At 46.2% G+C, this 14315-nt stretch overlaps 1 long non-coding RNA gene and 1 pseudogene across 1 annotated transcript; one reads left to right on the forward strand and one right to left on the reverse strand.

The window, feature by feature from the left end:
- Nucleotides 1–2022: 2022 nt before the first annotated feature.
- Gm51620 lies at nucleotides 2023–8253 on the forward strand. Its single transcript, XR_003947781.1, has 3 exons — nucleotides 2023–2212; nucleotides 7467–7960; nucleotides 8210–8253. It is a non-coding gene; the product is annotated as a predicted gene, 51620 (long non-coding RNA).
- Nucleotides 7147–10740, reverse strand: Gm5100 (annotated as a pseudogene).
- Between the last annotated feature and the right edge of the window lie 3575 nt (nucleotides 10741–14315).

Genomic DNA, 14315 nt, shown 5'->3' on the forward strand with positions numbered 1-14315 from the left:
CAAAACAAAACAAAAAACAACAACAACAACAAAAAAAAAAACTTCTGCAATGATGACTGTTCACCAACTTCCTGTCCAGCCTTGGGTTGCAGTGACTCTTGCTATGGGCCCAGCCAGTCAAGGGTAAAGTTTCAGAAAGACCTACACACTCTTCCCCATTTGGCTTTCAGAAACTTCCTCTTGCTTTAATAGACTCAGACTTGAATACACTCGGACTTTGTTATACCACATGCGTTTCCAGTCAGCACTACTTCTAAAGAAGCTAATTAATCTTCGGAGACAATCTAGTCGTTTGCCAGTCATTTTAGGTTGATATTCTTAATCAAAGAAATGCCTTTAAAGGGAGATTGGCTTGAGTTAGAGAGAGATTCATTCACTATCCCCAACTGAAAAATTAAACATTATCGACATCATCTATTGTCTCATTTTTTAAAAAATATATTGTATTGCCATGGCCTGAATATGGTGTAGACAGTTGAGTTTCTCCTTTTACCACAGGGGAATCAGATTGTCAGGCTTTGGAGAGGTACCTTCCCCCCTCAACCGCACCCCCCCCCCCATCTCCCTCCAGCCATCTCAACAGCCTTTGTTGACTTTATACTATGTGTACTGGAGGAAGAATTTCAGGCTACAGTATCAGATATGCAAATATCTTCTGATTCTGCCTTTGAGCGGTGGTGGTGTTTTGATTCTTTTATATAAAAACAAACTGGCTTGTGGCTGCATGCTATGTTGGATGTCTCAGGTAGCCAGGTGCTCCTAGAAAGATGATAGGGTATGGTGGAGTTTGAGAAGGGTCTCCTGGCTATCTTTGGATATAGGAACAGGAGATGATTTTGATGGGCCAGGAATCCTAGTTCTCCCCCCACCCCCACCCCCACCCCCGCCTCGCTCCTCCCTCCCACGCTCTCTCTATTTACACATTTACTTGAATATGTTTCTATTTAGGAATGTAATTAGGTGGTAGATCAGTAGGCTCAATGTCTCTCCTCACAAAGTGGCCCTGAGTTTTGTAAGTCCTGTGGGTTGATTTCTCCCCTTCCTCTTGTCCAAGATGTACCACCTCAGGTCTCGAGCCCTTTCGTCTTCTCTGCCAGTTCTCACACCTTATGAGCGAAGGCCTTACCTGAAGAACTTGTTAGAAGGCTCTGGGACCTCCTCCTGCGAGCTGTAAGTGGGGCAGGGCTCATTAACTCCAGGTTCCTGGGAGGATCTGCAACCTTGCCCTCTTCCTTTCAAAGGATGGAAGGATTTTTTTTTTTTTTTTTTTTTTTTTCCTGAGACAGGGTTTCTCTGTGTAGCCCTGGCTGTCCTGGAACTCACTCTGTAGGCCAGGCTGGCCTCAAACTCAGAAATTCACCTGCCTCTGCCTCCCAAGTGCTGGGATTAAAGGCATGCACCACCACTGCCCAGCAGGATGGAAGAACCTTTAACAGCCTGGGCTGTCTGCTTTACAAAAGTCCCTCAGGCAAAATGATGGCTCAGCCCAGCATTGGTTGGACTGCTTGTAGGTTGTTATGGGCTCAGGGAGAACGTGATTGTATTTCAAAGTTAATATTAACAGTTTAGAATTACAAAATTGGGTCCTACTAATAAAATGCCCTGATCACATTTATATGTAGACTTTATATCTATTAGAAAAAAATTTGTTTTTTTTGAGGAAGAAATCCAAATATCTGAGGGATGACTTCTATGCCCCGAGAAACAGTAATAAATGAATATATTACAACAGAAAACCACAAACACCCTCACCAACCCATTACGAGAAAGGACTTCAGTGAGTGTCATGTATAATTGTTAACTGTTTGTGCTGCTGGTCTGACTCTGAATAAAATGTCTCTGAGCTTAGGTCCATTTTTAGACACATTTAAATTTTTTTTCCCTAACAGAATGTAACAAACCTAATTGAATCTAGATCAGTAGTGCTAAAAAATCTCTCTGGCTCTGTTCAGCCTGTGTAAATGTGTATTGAGGGAGGGAGGGGGAGAGAGAGCAAAGGACACCTGGGAGTCCAAAGGTCCCGTGTTTCTAGGCTGTCACACAGTGAGCCCGTCGAAGATTCCAACCTTCTATCTTCTGTGGGGGTGTCAGAAGAGAATGCTGAACTTCTGCTGGGTTGTACACAAACTGGACAGTCGAGGCTGGCCTGAGACTTGTGAGGAGTCCAGGGCCACAGTGGATCTAGATGGACTGCACTTGAACATAGGGTAAGGTAAGGAGAGGACCCTCAGTGAATCCAGTTCTCTTTAAAATAAATGCTAATAAAAGAGCTCATAAATGTGGCACTAAATCACAGAAAGGGGTAATTTGGTGATGTTGGTCATTAGGCCACAAACTGGGACATTTTCCAACATCTGTTTGAGGAAACTGAGTCAAATTATAATTAGGTAAGTCCAAGCCTGGGCAACTGTTTTCATGGTGTGTGTGTGTGTGTGTGTGTGTGTGTGTGTGTGTCACGCGCACACACACACACATACATGTAAACTTGCTAACCAACTCTTTAGTTTATGAACATTGCCTGTGTCCAGAAATGATGGAGATAGGCCTGGTGGTGGCTCAGGCCTTTAATCCTAGCACTTGGGAGGCAGAGGCAGGCAGATCTCTGAGTTTCAGGCCAGCCTGATTTACAGAGCAAGATCCAGAACAGCCAGGGCTACATGGAAAAAAAAAAAAATCCCTGTCTTGAAAAACAAAACAAACAAATAAAAACACTAAAAGAAAGAAAAAGAGAAGGGAGGGCGGAAGGGCAGGATAGATGGTGTCGAACTGGTTGTGCTGGTGTGTGTGTGTGTGTTTAGTCCTAGTACTCAGAAGGAAGACACAGGAGAATCTCTGTGAGTTCAAGGCCATGCTGGTCTATGTATAGAGAGTTTAAGGCTACCTTTTGAGAGGGTATAGTGAGATTCTCTCAAAAGAAGGAGAGGAAGAAGAAAACAAAAAAGACAGAAAAAGGAAATTGCGGAGACCCCTCGTTTCATTCTACATTGGTTCTCTATGTGGAGTCTCCATGCTTATATGAACCTTTTGGCTCCGCATATCTTTGTGTCCTTCCTTAGCCGGGCCAAATGGTCTGTGAGAAGACTAGGCCCTGGGTATCCAATACAGCAATAATATAGCCCTGTGTGTAACGCAAGTGTTTAGTAGCCACGTGGAAACACAGAAAGAAGTAGATGAAATCTGTCCTTAGTAATGCATTTTACTCAGCCCAATATATTCCAAACATATTGACAGGTGGGCAATGTAAAATTTTTTTGGTAACAACTTGGGAATTAAGATGTGCTTTGTACACACCGCTCATCTCTGTTAGAACGAATTTCACTTCGTGGACAGCCAGCAGCCACATGGAGCTTATTGAACAGTGCAGGACCAGGCAAACACAAGTGGGTTTCTTAAGACACTGCTACTGGGTCGAACAAGAGCGTATTACTTGTTAGACCTCAGCTATACCTTGATGTCCCACACGAGAGAGGTCTTATAAGACCTATTTGGAATGCGCTGGAGACCCAAGCTTTGTCTTTAAGAGCCAATCACCTTCGTTTCTACGACTTTTATTCGTTTAATAGCTTCTACTCGTGAAAATAAGAGTCTCTCGCAAATGGCCCCAAGTGGATCTATAAACACTTTGTCAATTAGGAGGTTGGGTATTTAATGAGATGCTGATGTAAAAGGCTGTCTTCTCCTGGTGAGGCAAGGCTGCAGCGTCCCATGTAACCCGTCAAGGTGCAGGTTTGTAAATGGTTGACAGAAGCTCATAAAAAGGGCTGTAATCTGTTAAATTCTTCAGCTCCTCACTCTAGGTCACTTACTGATGATAGGTTGTCTCAGCAAAGCCTTGTGCAATGCTCACCGTGGTGGGAAACTTGTTTCTCTTCAACCGTGTGAGCTGCATGGCTGTCCTGGAATAAGAAATGCATCCGATTGCTTATTCTCACGCCACGGGCCACTGGTGCAGTAGCCGCTTAGAAGAAAAGGCAAAGTTCTTTTATTCGGCTTAATAACTTTTAAAAAAAAGTATTGTTTTAAGCCTGAGGATGGTTTCATGAGTCTGTGAGTAAGACAGCAGGATGAGCAAGCCGGAAGCCTCCACATCAGCCAGGAGGGAAACAGAGGAGAAGAGAAAGCAAGCATGCTGTTGGAGTCACACTGTCGTGTTTAGCCAGCACTTAAGATGCAGAGGTAGGCAGATCTCCGTGAGTCCAAGGCCAGCCTGGGCTGCATAAAGTTCCAGGACAGGCAGGAATACCCTGTGTATGTGTGTGTGTGTGTGTGTGTGTGTGTGTGTGTGTGTGTGTGTGTGTGAGAGAGAGAGAGAGAGACAGAGACAGAGACAGAGACAGAGACAGAGACAGAGACAGAAACACACAGAGAGACAGACAGAGAGAGTGCCACTCTGCAGTGGAAGTCAGTGAGCAGTCACACAGAGGATAAGCAGAGCCACATCATCACCTGTCACTAGTCACTCTTGAGAATATGCCCAACGCTTCTTCATGTACACCCTTGGGAACACATGTCTAAGGCCAGGCAGATACATACATCTCCATTGTGTAAATGTGTTAAAATTGTACTTCTAAGAATCTGTTGCACTTGGAATATCTCATTTATCATGGTATAATTGCTGGTGCTAGTCCTTAGAATTCTTTTTAGTTCTGCAGGTTTGGTGGTGATAACCCATTCAGCAATAATAATGATTGGAATCTTCTTGTTTTGTCAGGATGGGGGAAGGTTTATCTCCTGGTTTCATGGCTTTTCTCTCTTGTCTGACTCACTTATTTCTGTTGTAGGTTTTAAATTTTTTTTTTTTTTTACCTTTTTAATTTTTTTCAAGACAAGTTTCTCTGTGTAGCTCCCTGGCTGTCCTGGAACTCCCTTTGTAGACCAGGCTGGCCTCTAACTCAGAGTCACCTGCCTCTGCTTGCCAAGTTCTGGAACACCACACCACCAACACTGCTCGGCTTCTGTTGTAGATTTTGATAAGTCTTTTTTTTTTTTTTTTTTTTTTTTTACTTGCTTTGGAGTTTGTTGTGTTCTCTCTCTCTCTCTCCCTCTCCCTCTCCCTCTCCCTCTCCCTCTCCCTCTCCCTCTCCCTCTCTCTCCCTCTCCCTCTCCCTCTCTCTCTCTCCCTCTCTCCCTCTCTCCCTCTCTCCCTCTCTCCCTCTCTCCCTCTCTCCCCCCCCCTTCCTCTTGCTCTCTGACAGGGTATTTCTGGCTGTCCTGGAACTTTATGCAGACCAGGCTGGCCTTGAACTCACGGAGATCTGCCTACCTCTGCATCTTAAGTGCTGGCATCAAAGACCTGTACCATTACACCCAGCTCTTCTATCTTTTTAAAGATAAAAGTTGTTTCTCATTAAGTACTGCTTTCATTGTATAATAGTTTCATTTTGTCATTTGAGTCATTGTATTTTCTTTCTGCTGTTGTTTTTGACACAACATATTATGTACCCCAGGCTGCCCTTGAACTTGATACATAGCTGTGGATGTTATTGAGTCAGGATTTCCTGACTCTACCTCCCAAGGGCTGGGATTACAGACCCATGTCACCACACCTTCTTCATTGAGAGGTATTTTCTAATTCTCCTTTTAAAAAATTACTTGAGACATTGATTACTTAGGAATGAGTTGTCAAATTTATAAACTTCCCAAACTACTTTCTTTGTGTATGTGTGTGTTTATACTTTCATGTTTGTGTTGTGTTGTATATGTGTATGGTATGTGCATGGGGGGAGGCGTATGGACACACATTTGTGCGTGTGCACGTGGAGGTCTGAGGTGACATCAGGTGGCTGCTTCCATTGCCCTCCAAGTCTTTGGAAACAGGCCGTCCCACAGTGAAGCTCATCACTCGCCAGGGTCTTCCAGGACCAGGTCCTCATCTGCCTCTCTCCACACCTCTGCCACCAGCCTCTGCCACATCAGCCCAAGGCTGGGGTTACACGCATGCTCCACTATGCCACACTTTTTATATGGGTTTTGGGATCTGAATTCAGGCTCTAGTGCCTTTATGACAGGCAGTTTACTGATCCAGTCTTCTGCTTTCTCCTCAAATGTAAACTATTGTTTTGGGTAAATACAGATGTCTCAGTATGGGACAGCCAAGTGTCAGGCCTGTAGCACATGGACCACCCTGATGGGGATGTAGTAGTGAAAAAGGCTGCCCATCTGCCAGGACAGGGCAGCTAGGAACTCCCTGTACTGTCTGCTTAGTTCTACTGTGAACCTAACAGTGCTCTAAAAAACTAAAATGTCAGAAAAATGTATTGAAAGCTACTGTGTGCTGAGGCAGACTACTTAAAGATGTGGCTTGTGAGCCGGGCGTTGGTGGCGCATGCCTTTAATCCCAGCACTTGGGAGGCAGAGTAGGAGGTTGTTCTTGCTGCAGCAGCCTTTGTCTGCAGGAGGCATTGTCTCAGGAGATACAAAGAAGAGTCTGCGCCAGGCGTGGTGGTGCACGACTTTAATCCCAGCACTTGGGACTCAGAGGCAGGCGGATTTCTGAGTTCGAGGCCAGCCTGGTCTACTGAGTGAGTTCCAGGACAACCAGGGCTACACAGAGAAACCCTGTCTCGAAAAACAAAACAAAACAAAACAAAAAAAGAGGAGTCTGCATATGCCTGCTTGCAAGCTGTGGTGACAAAGCTAAGATGTACATGTTGCTTTTGTTTCTTTCTTTACTTTTTCTTTTTCTTTTTTTTTTTTTTTTTTTTTTTTTTTTTTTTTTTTTTTTTTGCTTTATGGAAAATTTATTGCAACTCTCCAACAGCGCATCTTGTGTGCGCCCTGACTCGCCAGCAAGAACGACGCTGCAACAGGATCCTTCCGCACACGTTTATTGGGAGAGCTTGATTGCAGATGCGAAGTGACCCCAAGCCCAGAACTGGTGCTGCTTATATAGGCCTAGGAGAGGCGTGTCTCACACCTGGATTGGTTATGCATGGGTTATGCTTACCACGACATTTTATTTGCATGCCTACATCTGATTGGTTAACTTGTCTCTCATCTGATTGGTCAATTCTCAAAACCTCATCTTGGCAAAAAAAAAAAAAAAAAAAAAAAAAAAAAACCAAAATTTTACTGCCTATGTATGAGTGGTGGCCAGTGGTGGCCAGCGCCACCCTGCAAAGGCACATGTGGCTTCCCACAAGCGCATTACTTTTTCTTTTCAACATCTTGCTCTGCAGCTTCCTTCGCCCTTTTTGCTCGGATGCCAAAGAGTCGGGTCGGGCCATTCGGAGACTGGCAAAAGCCTTATAGTTCTTCTCTTCTTCTGTGATAACTCTAGCCTTTTCCTTTTTGTACACATTCCGGATGGGCATCACGGGTCCTGTCAGCTTAAGTTCTTCAGCAGAACTGTCTCCCTTCTTCAGAGAAGAAGGCTTCCTGGGGAACGGGATGAGCTTGGAGCAGTACTCCTTCAGGCGCTGCACGTTGGCCTGCAGTGACTCCATGGATTTGTTTTGCTTCCTCAGGTCCACAGAGATGCCGATGGTGCGAGCCATTTTCTTGTGGATGCCAGCCGCCCTGAGCTCCTCCAGGCTGAAGCCCCTGCCAGCACGGACCACACCTCACGATGGGCCTGAGGGGGCCAGACGCGGGGCGAGGGGCGATGCGAAGCGCTTCTGCCTGCCGGGCCTTGCGCCTACGGATCTTGCGCGAAGGCTGGTTGAACCAAGTGTCCACTCGCTGCTGCCAATCCTTGTGGAAATGGGGCTTCAGGATCATGCCATTCCGCCTGGGCGCCATGGCTGCCTCCTATACAGGAGAACAGCCGAGCAGAAAGGCGTTGCTCTTGTTTCTTGGTGAGCTGAGCTCAGGACAGGTCTGTGAGAAGCACCACACCAAGGGAACTTCCCAAAGGGAAAGCAGGCGCTGCTGCCCGGAAGCTGCGAAGGTGAAAGAAACTCAAAACGCTGCAGGTCAACGTGCTGATGACATGTGTGGGCAAAAGGAAACAGGGCATGAGGTAAACACGACCTAAGCAAAGGTGTGAAAACAGAATTTGTAGTTAGAGAACAGGAAACAGTTTTAAATGGAGATATGATGTACAAGTTGAACATAGCACAGAGAAGTCAGGAAGAGTCTGAGGGCAGACTAGATAGGGCTTAGAGTCTATACACGAAGCTTGTCTTCTGATTGGAGGACAACAGTAGCTTACTGACATGAATGGAGCAGAGAAGGACATGTGTCAACTGTGATTTATTTATTATTATAGGTAAGTACACTGTAGCTGTCTTCAGAAGAGGGTGTCAGATCTCACTATGGATGGTTGTGAGCCACCATGTGGTTGCTGGGATTTGAACTCAGGACCTTCAGAAGAACAGTCACTGCTCTTAACCGCTAAGTCATCTCTGCAGCCTGTCAACTGTGATTTTATATTTTGTATCACTAAGAAGCCATCTGAAGAGAAGGAACCTGGGTGAGATGCTGGCTGTTGTGAGGGACTGAGGAGGATCTCAAAGCACCACAACATACAAAGCCTCGATGCGGGGAGCGCGTGTAGGATTTGAAAACTGTTCAAGCATGAACAAGGGAAAGAAAGGGCGTTTGGTAGGATGACTGTACAAAGCCAAGCAGGGAAAGGCAACACAAAGAACCAGTCGGATGGGAAGATAATGATTTTGGCGTGGCTCCCGCTTGAGGTACTTGGCAAGACATCCAAGGAAAACTGTGCATAGATAAAGTAGGTCAACGCTCTAGACTAGAGAGACCCAGGCTCTGGGCAGCCAACCATGTGGAGACAGCTAGGGAGCTCGGAAACAAGCTACTGGAGAAAGAAAAAGCTGTTCACCAAGGGAGAACCCTGGAGGCACAGTGAGGGGTGGAGTGGAGATCAGAGAAGGGCCGGTTAAAATGACTGACAGTCAAAGACTTAGGAATGAAGACAATCCCTCCCCCCTCCCCCCCCCCAAAAAACCATGAGGGATAGGTGCAGAAGACAATAGTGAGCCTTGTCATATGTGGCTGGCTTAGTGCTGGCTGGGACATTAGGACCACTAAGCTTTAGTCACCCAGGTTGTTTGAGAAGACTCTTGATGGGAATCCCAAACTGTAAGATTGAGGGAAACAAAATTCCTTCTTGGAGCAGGGACTCTTCATGGCCTGACCCCAAGGAAACAGGGGAACAAGGGAAACCAGGAACTGCAGGCTAGAAAATGGAGTTGAGACAGCAAGTCTGCAAAAACAAGCTGAGATGTTAAAGTCAGTGTAGAGAAGGGACTTTTGAAGGAAGACACTGTCCAGGATTCAGGTAAGGATACAAATGCAAGGAGTTTTGTAGCAAGGGCAAGAAACTAGATACATTCTTGGCAGGGCTCTGCCCTTCTCAAGAGGGTAGGCAATGGTTATGAGAAACAGGGAGGGGGCAGGGTTGGAAATAAAGGGAAAGGTTGGCACACTTGCTAGGCCTGAACTGAAGAGTCTGCTAGAAGCAGGCAAGCACATTTCTGAAGCCCACCAAAAACCTAACGAGTCAAACACCCAAGAGTGTGTGGTGAAATCAGTCAAGACGTGGCAAATAGAGAGTGAGTCCAAGCAGTCTCCTGTGTGTTTTATATTATTTTATATTTATATATTATACATATAATCATAAATTATACTTATTTATATTAATAATTTATACATTTATATTATACTTGTTGAAAGTGAAGATTGGTTCAGACTGCATTCATTATTCTATTTCTGATACCCACCCCGGTATGTACTTTACTTGGGTGTGTTTTCATGTAGGTGGTGGTGCAGGTTTACACGAGTACAGGCTGCTGTTGTATGCACATGGTGGCCAGTGACCACCCTTGGATTCCATCCTTTGGAATGGTCCACCTTGTCTTTTGATGTGGACTCTCACATTGGGGCTGAGGACTTTTTGGTTAGGGCCAGGCAAGCTGCAGGGAGCCTCCTGTCTCCACTATGGAGTGTGTACCACCATGGAGGACTTCTTGCGTGTTTTCTGGGGTGGCAGGGATATGAGGCAGTTGGGCATAGTGTATCTGAAGCTAGGAAGCAGAGACATGCAGGCAGAAGATAAAATGACTGCTTTTTTAGGTATTACGGGAACACTCACAATGGATGGATATACGTCTTTAAAATCAATACTTTCGCACAGAGCATCCACCTCAGGGGCCAGGGGACCTTGGACCATTGATCACATCTCATGGCCCTTATACTCCAGGAGGAGTATATGGTATGATGGCTGACTGGGGGCTTTAGTAAGGCATGCTAAGATAGCTTCTAGAGCACAGGAACCCCTTCTTTGGCTGTGGGCTTTATCTTGGCCTCACCTCCTTCCAAGTCACCGAGTAGCGCATGGCATGTCTGGACACTCTCTCTTCACTCTCCCCTTTCTTGGTGTCATTGACTCCAGTCTGTTCTTTATCTTTCCCATCTTTCTCCTCCGCATGACTCGAAGATCCGTCCAACACCCATCTCATCGTGGAGCCTGGTTCTCTGAGGGCATGGGTTGACATAGATCTTTTACACCACAGCCCAGAGGTTAAAGAGAGGCAGAGGTGGTATCATGGGATGGGCTTACTTAGTTTTATACTACTCTTGTTCCTGCATAGGTAGCAAACTGAAGATCAGCAAAATAGTGTTAGGGAATCGGCAGATGTGTGTGAGATTCTGTTCCCTCCCCCATCTCATTGAAGAAGTGGTCCGGAGGCAGAGGTGGGAAGCTCAAGTCAAGAAGGGTAAAACTTCTTCTGCTTCACAGCCTTCTATCTGGAACCCGTCCTAGAAAGCTATCATTATTCAGGACTTCTACAGTTCTGAGCAGAACAACACCAGTGAACTAGGGCCAGAGGTGGGCTGAGCAGAGGCAGCAGAAGTCTGAACTATCCGACACCAGCCTTCACAACCACCCCTGGGAAAGAGCCAGTGCTATAACTCCCCTGATTTAATAACTGACATCTGGAAGTTCTGCTTGGGGGTGGGGGTGGGAGGGAGACCGCAACCTTCTCCTCTCGCTTCCAAAGATAAAGAGGTGAGAGGTGGCCTGTGGAAATTAACACTTTATTGAGGGGTCTGTTCTTATTAGCAACTAAGGAGAGGGGTGACTGTCAGGATGTCCTTGGCCCAGAATCACTTCCTGCTTTGTACACATAGTCTTCTACACTGGAGAAGACTCGTTTTGACACACCACAACATACAAAACCTTGGTGGGGGGAGCGTGTGTAGGATTTGAAAACTGTTCAAGCATGAACAAGGGAAAGAAAGGGCATTTGGAAGGATGACTTTACAAAGCCACGTGGGAAAAGACAGTACAAGCCACATCTTTAAGTAGTCTGCCTCAGCACACAGTAGCTTTCAATACATTTTTCTGACATTTTAGTTTTTTAGAGCACTGTTAGGTTCACAGTAGAACTAAGCAGACAGTACAGGGAGTTCCTAGCTGCCCTGTCCTGGCAGATGGGCAGCCTTTTTCACTACTACATCCCCATCAGGGTGGTCCATGTGCTACAGGCCTGACAATTGGCTGTCCCGTACTGAGACATCTGTATTTACCCAAAGCAATAGTTTACATTTGAGGAGAAAGCAGATGACTGGATCAGTAAACTGCCTGTCATAAAGGCACTAGAGCCTGAATTCAGATCCCCAAAACCCATATAAAAAGTGTGGCATAGTGGAGCATGCGTGTAACCCCAGCCTTGGGCTGATGTGGCAGAGGCTGGTGGCAGAGGTGTGGAGAGAGGCAGATGAGGAGCTGGTCCTGGAAGACCCTGGCGAGTGATGAGCTTCTCTGTGGGACAGCCTGTTTCCAAAGACTTGGAGGGCAATGGAAGCAGCCACCTGATGTCACCTCAGACCTCCACGTGCACACACACAAATGTGTGTCCATACGCCGCCCCCTATGCACATAGCATACACATATACAACACAACACAAACATGAAAGTATAAACACACAATACAAACAAGAAAGCACAACTTAGGTTTTGACTTGACAAATGCCACTCAAGCTACGCCTTCCTTTCCCCGTGGCTACAGGTTGGGCTGGTAACTCAGATTCTTCAGAGTGAGGCTTTTCTCTCAGATCCTAAAGTAGATCGGGACAAAACTGCACACACCAGGGAAGGATTCCTTGAAGGGACAGGACTCTGGAGGGGCCCTGCCTCAGCCCACATGCAGAAATTTGACTCCTCTGTTCGGCCTTCAGCAGCTGACTTTCTCTCAGGCCTATGGCCATGCCCAAAGTGTCTCACAGTGTTCCTTTGCTTCCACTGACCAGAAGTAGTTTCCAGTTTTGAGTCATATTCCGTATTTCAGGACAAACCCCAGGCACAGCAAGGAGACACTGAAGGTTATGTTTATGTGTCTAGACTGGCTGTCTCATGGTCATCATGGTCCTCACCGTCATCACCGTGGTCCTCCTCTTCATGGGCAGAGATCTTGCCCAGGGTGTCATAATTAGGAAGTGGCAGGGTTGAGACATAGAGTCAGCTCTGTCTGACTCAGCAGTGCCATGCAAACACCCTCCTAGAGGCCTCATCTTATCCTTAGGTTATGCCTCTGGCTTCTTCCCTTATGCTTTGTGAGATGTGGAGGCTGGGCACTTCCAGGGCTCCAGTTCTGAGCTGGCAAGATGATGTTACCAGCCTGCTACTGGCCTGCTGGGCTTCTGTGGCTGCTGCTTGCCCCCTTAAAATTCCCCCCTCATACTCTCTCTGTCTCTCTGTCTCTCTGTCTCTGTCTCTCTCTCTCACACACACATACACACACACTCTCTCTCACACATGCTCTCTCTTACACACATATACACACACACTCTTTGTCTTTCTCACAGACATGTACACACTCACATAACTCTGACTCTCACACACACTGTCACACAAACATACACACACACTCTCTTACACACTCTCTCTTATACACACACACATACATACACACTGTCTCTCTCTCACACACACAATGTCTCTCTTACACACACATACACACTCTTTCTCTCTCACACACTCTCTCACACACTCTCTCTCTGTCTCTCTCTCACACACACATACTCTCTCTCTCTCACAGACATACACACACACTCTCTCATACATACACTGTCTCACATACTCTCTTTGTCTCTCTCACACACATATACACACACTCTCTCTCGCACAACTATCTGTCTCTCTCTCACACACACACTTTCACACACATTCTCTCTCTCTCTCTCTCAAATGTAGCTAGGAAGAGTAGCCTTTCCTCAGCTGGGCATGGTGACTCATATCTATAATCTCCAAGATGGGAAAGTGAGGCCACTTTGGTTCCTGTCTGGATTGCATAGTAACTTCCAGGTCAGCCTGGGCTATGGAATATGATGCTATCAAAAAGAAGGAAGGAAGGAAGGAAGGTAGGAAGGGAAGGAAAGAATGTTTTTCCTCTGTGTTTAGTTTGTGTCAGGGCCTATTCTGAGCATGTGTGTCTGTATGTGTGTATCTACATGTGTGTCTGTCTATGTGTCTGTATGTCTTTGTGTATGTCTGTGTGTATGTATCTGTGTGTGTCCCTGTGTGTGTGTCTCTGTGTCTCTGTGTGTTCGTGTATTCATTCACTCAGCCTCAACACATCCCGATGAAGCAAGTGCTCTGTGATCCATCTCACATTGAAGAACTTATAGTCTAAAGACCTGAGTGGTTTAATCAAGGTCTTATAAACAGCAAATGACAAATCCTCTCTGTGACAGAGCCCCCACAAAGCCATGGAGATCTATTTATGGTTGTATTTACTTTACGCCTGGTATCAAGTGGGCAAGCTAATACCGGAACAGATGATGGAACTAAGGAGTGCATGGTGACTCCAGAGGGGCATGAGGAACAGGGAGTCCACATCTCTCCCAGTCCACGGGGAGTTTTCCATGGCTGATCCTTGGGGGGAAGACTGCAACTGAATCTGTTATACACTGGCACCACATGGAAGACACAGTTACAAAGGGTGCCTGAAAGGCAATGGAAAAGGACACCCTGGGCCTAACTTCTTGGATGGGGAGAAGGCTGAGGAGACCATTTGAGCTGTTTGTGGGTAGGAGTGAAAGGTTGGCTACACAGTCAGGGGTCTGGAAAGTACAACACAGAGTCCTGGGAAGGAACATGTAGGTGGTTCTCCTGGACAGATAACATTCATGGAGATATTTAGGTTCTATAAATAGTCACCAAAGAGGAACTTCAGCAGATGAGGACCATAATGAGAGTGGACAGAATGTCCTCTGCTGTGGGCATCAGCCCACGTCTCCAGGCTCCTCTGCTTTTACACAATGGATGGAGGATGCGGGTAAGATGTGGAGTGCACAACACTTACTCCACACACATGCACACAGACAAACAGACAGACACACACACA

This window comes from Mus musculus, chromosome 1, assembly GCF_000001635.26.
Source record: "Mus musculus strain C57BL/6J chromosome 1, GRCm38.p6 C57BL/6J".
NCBI classification, from domain to species: Eukaryota; Metazoa; Chordata; class Mammalia; order Rodentia; family Muridae; genus Mus; species Mus musculus.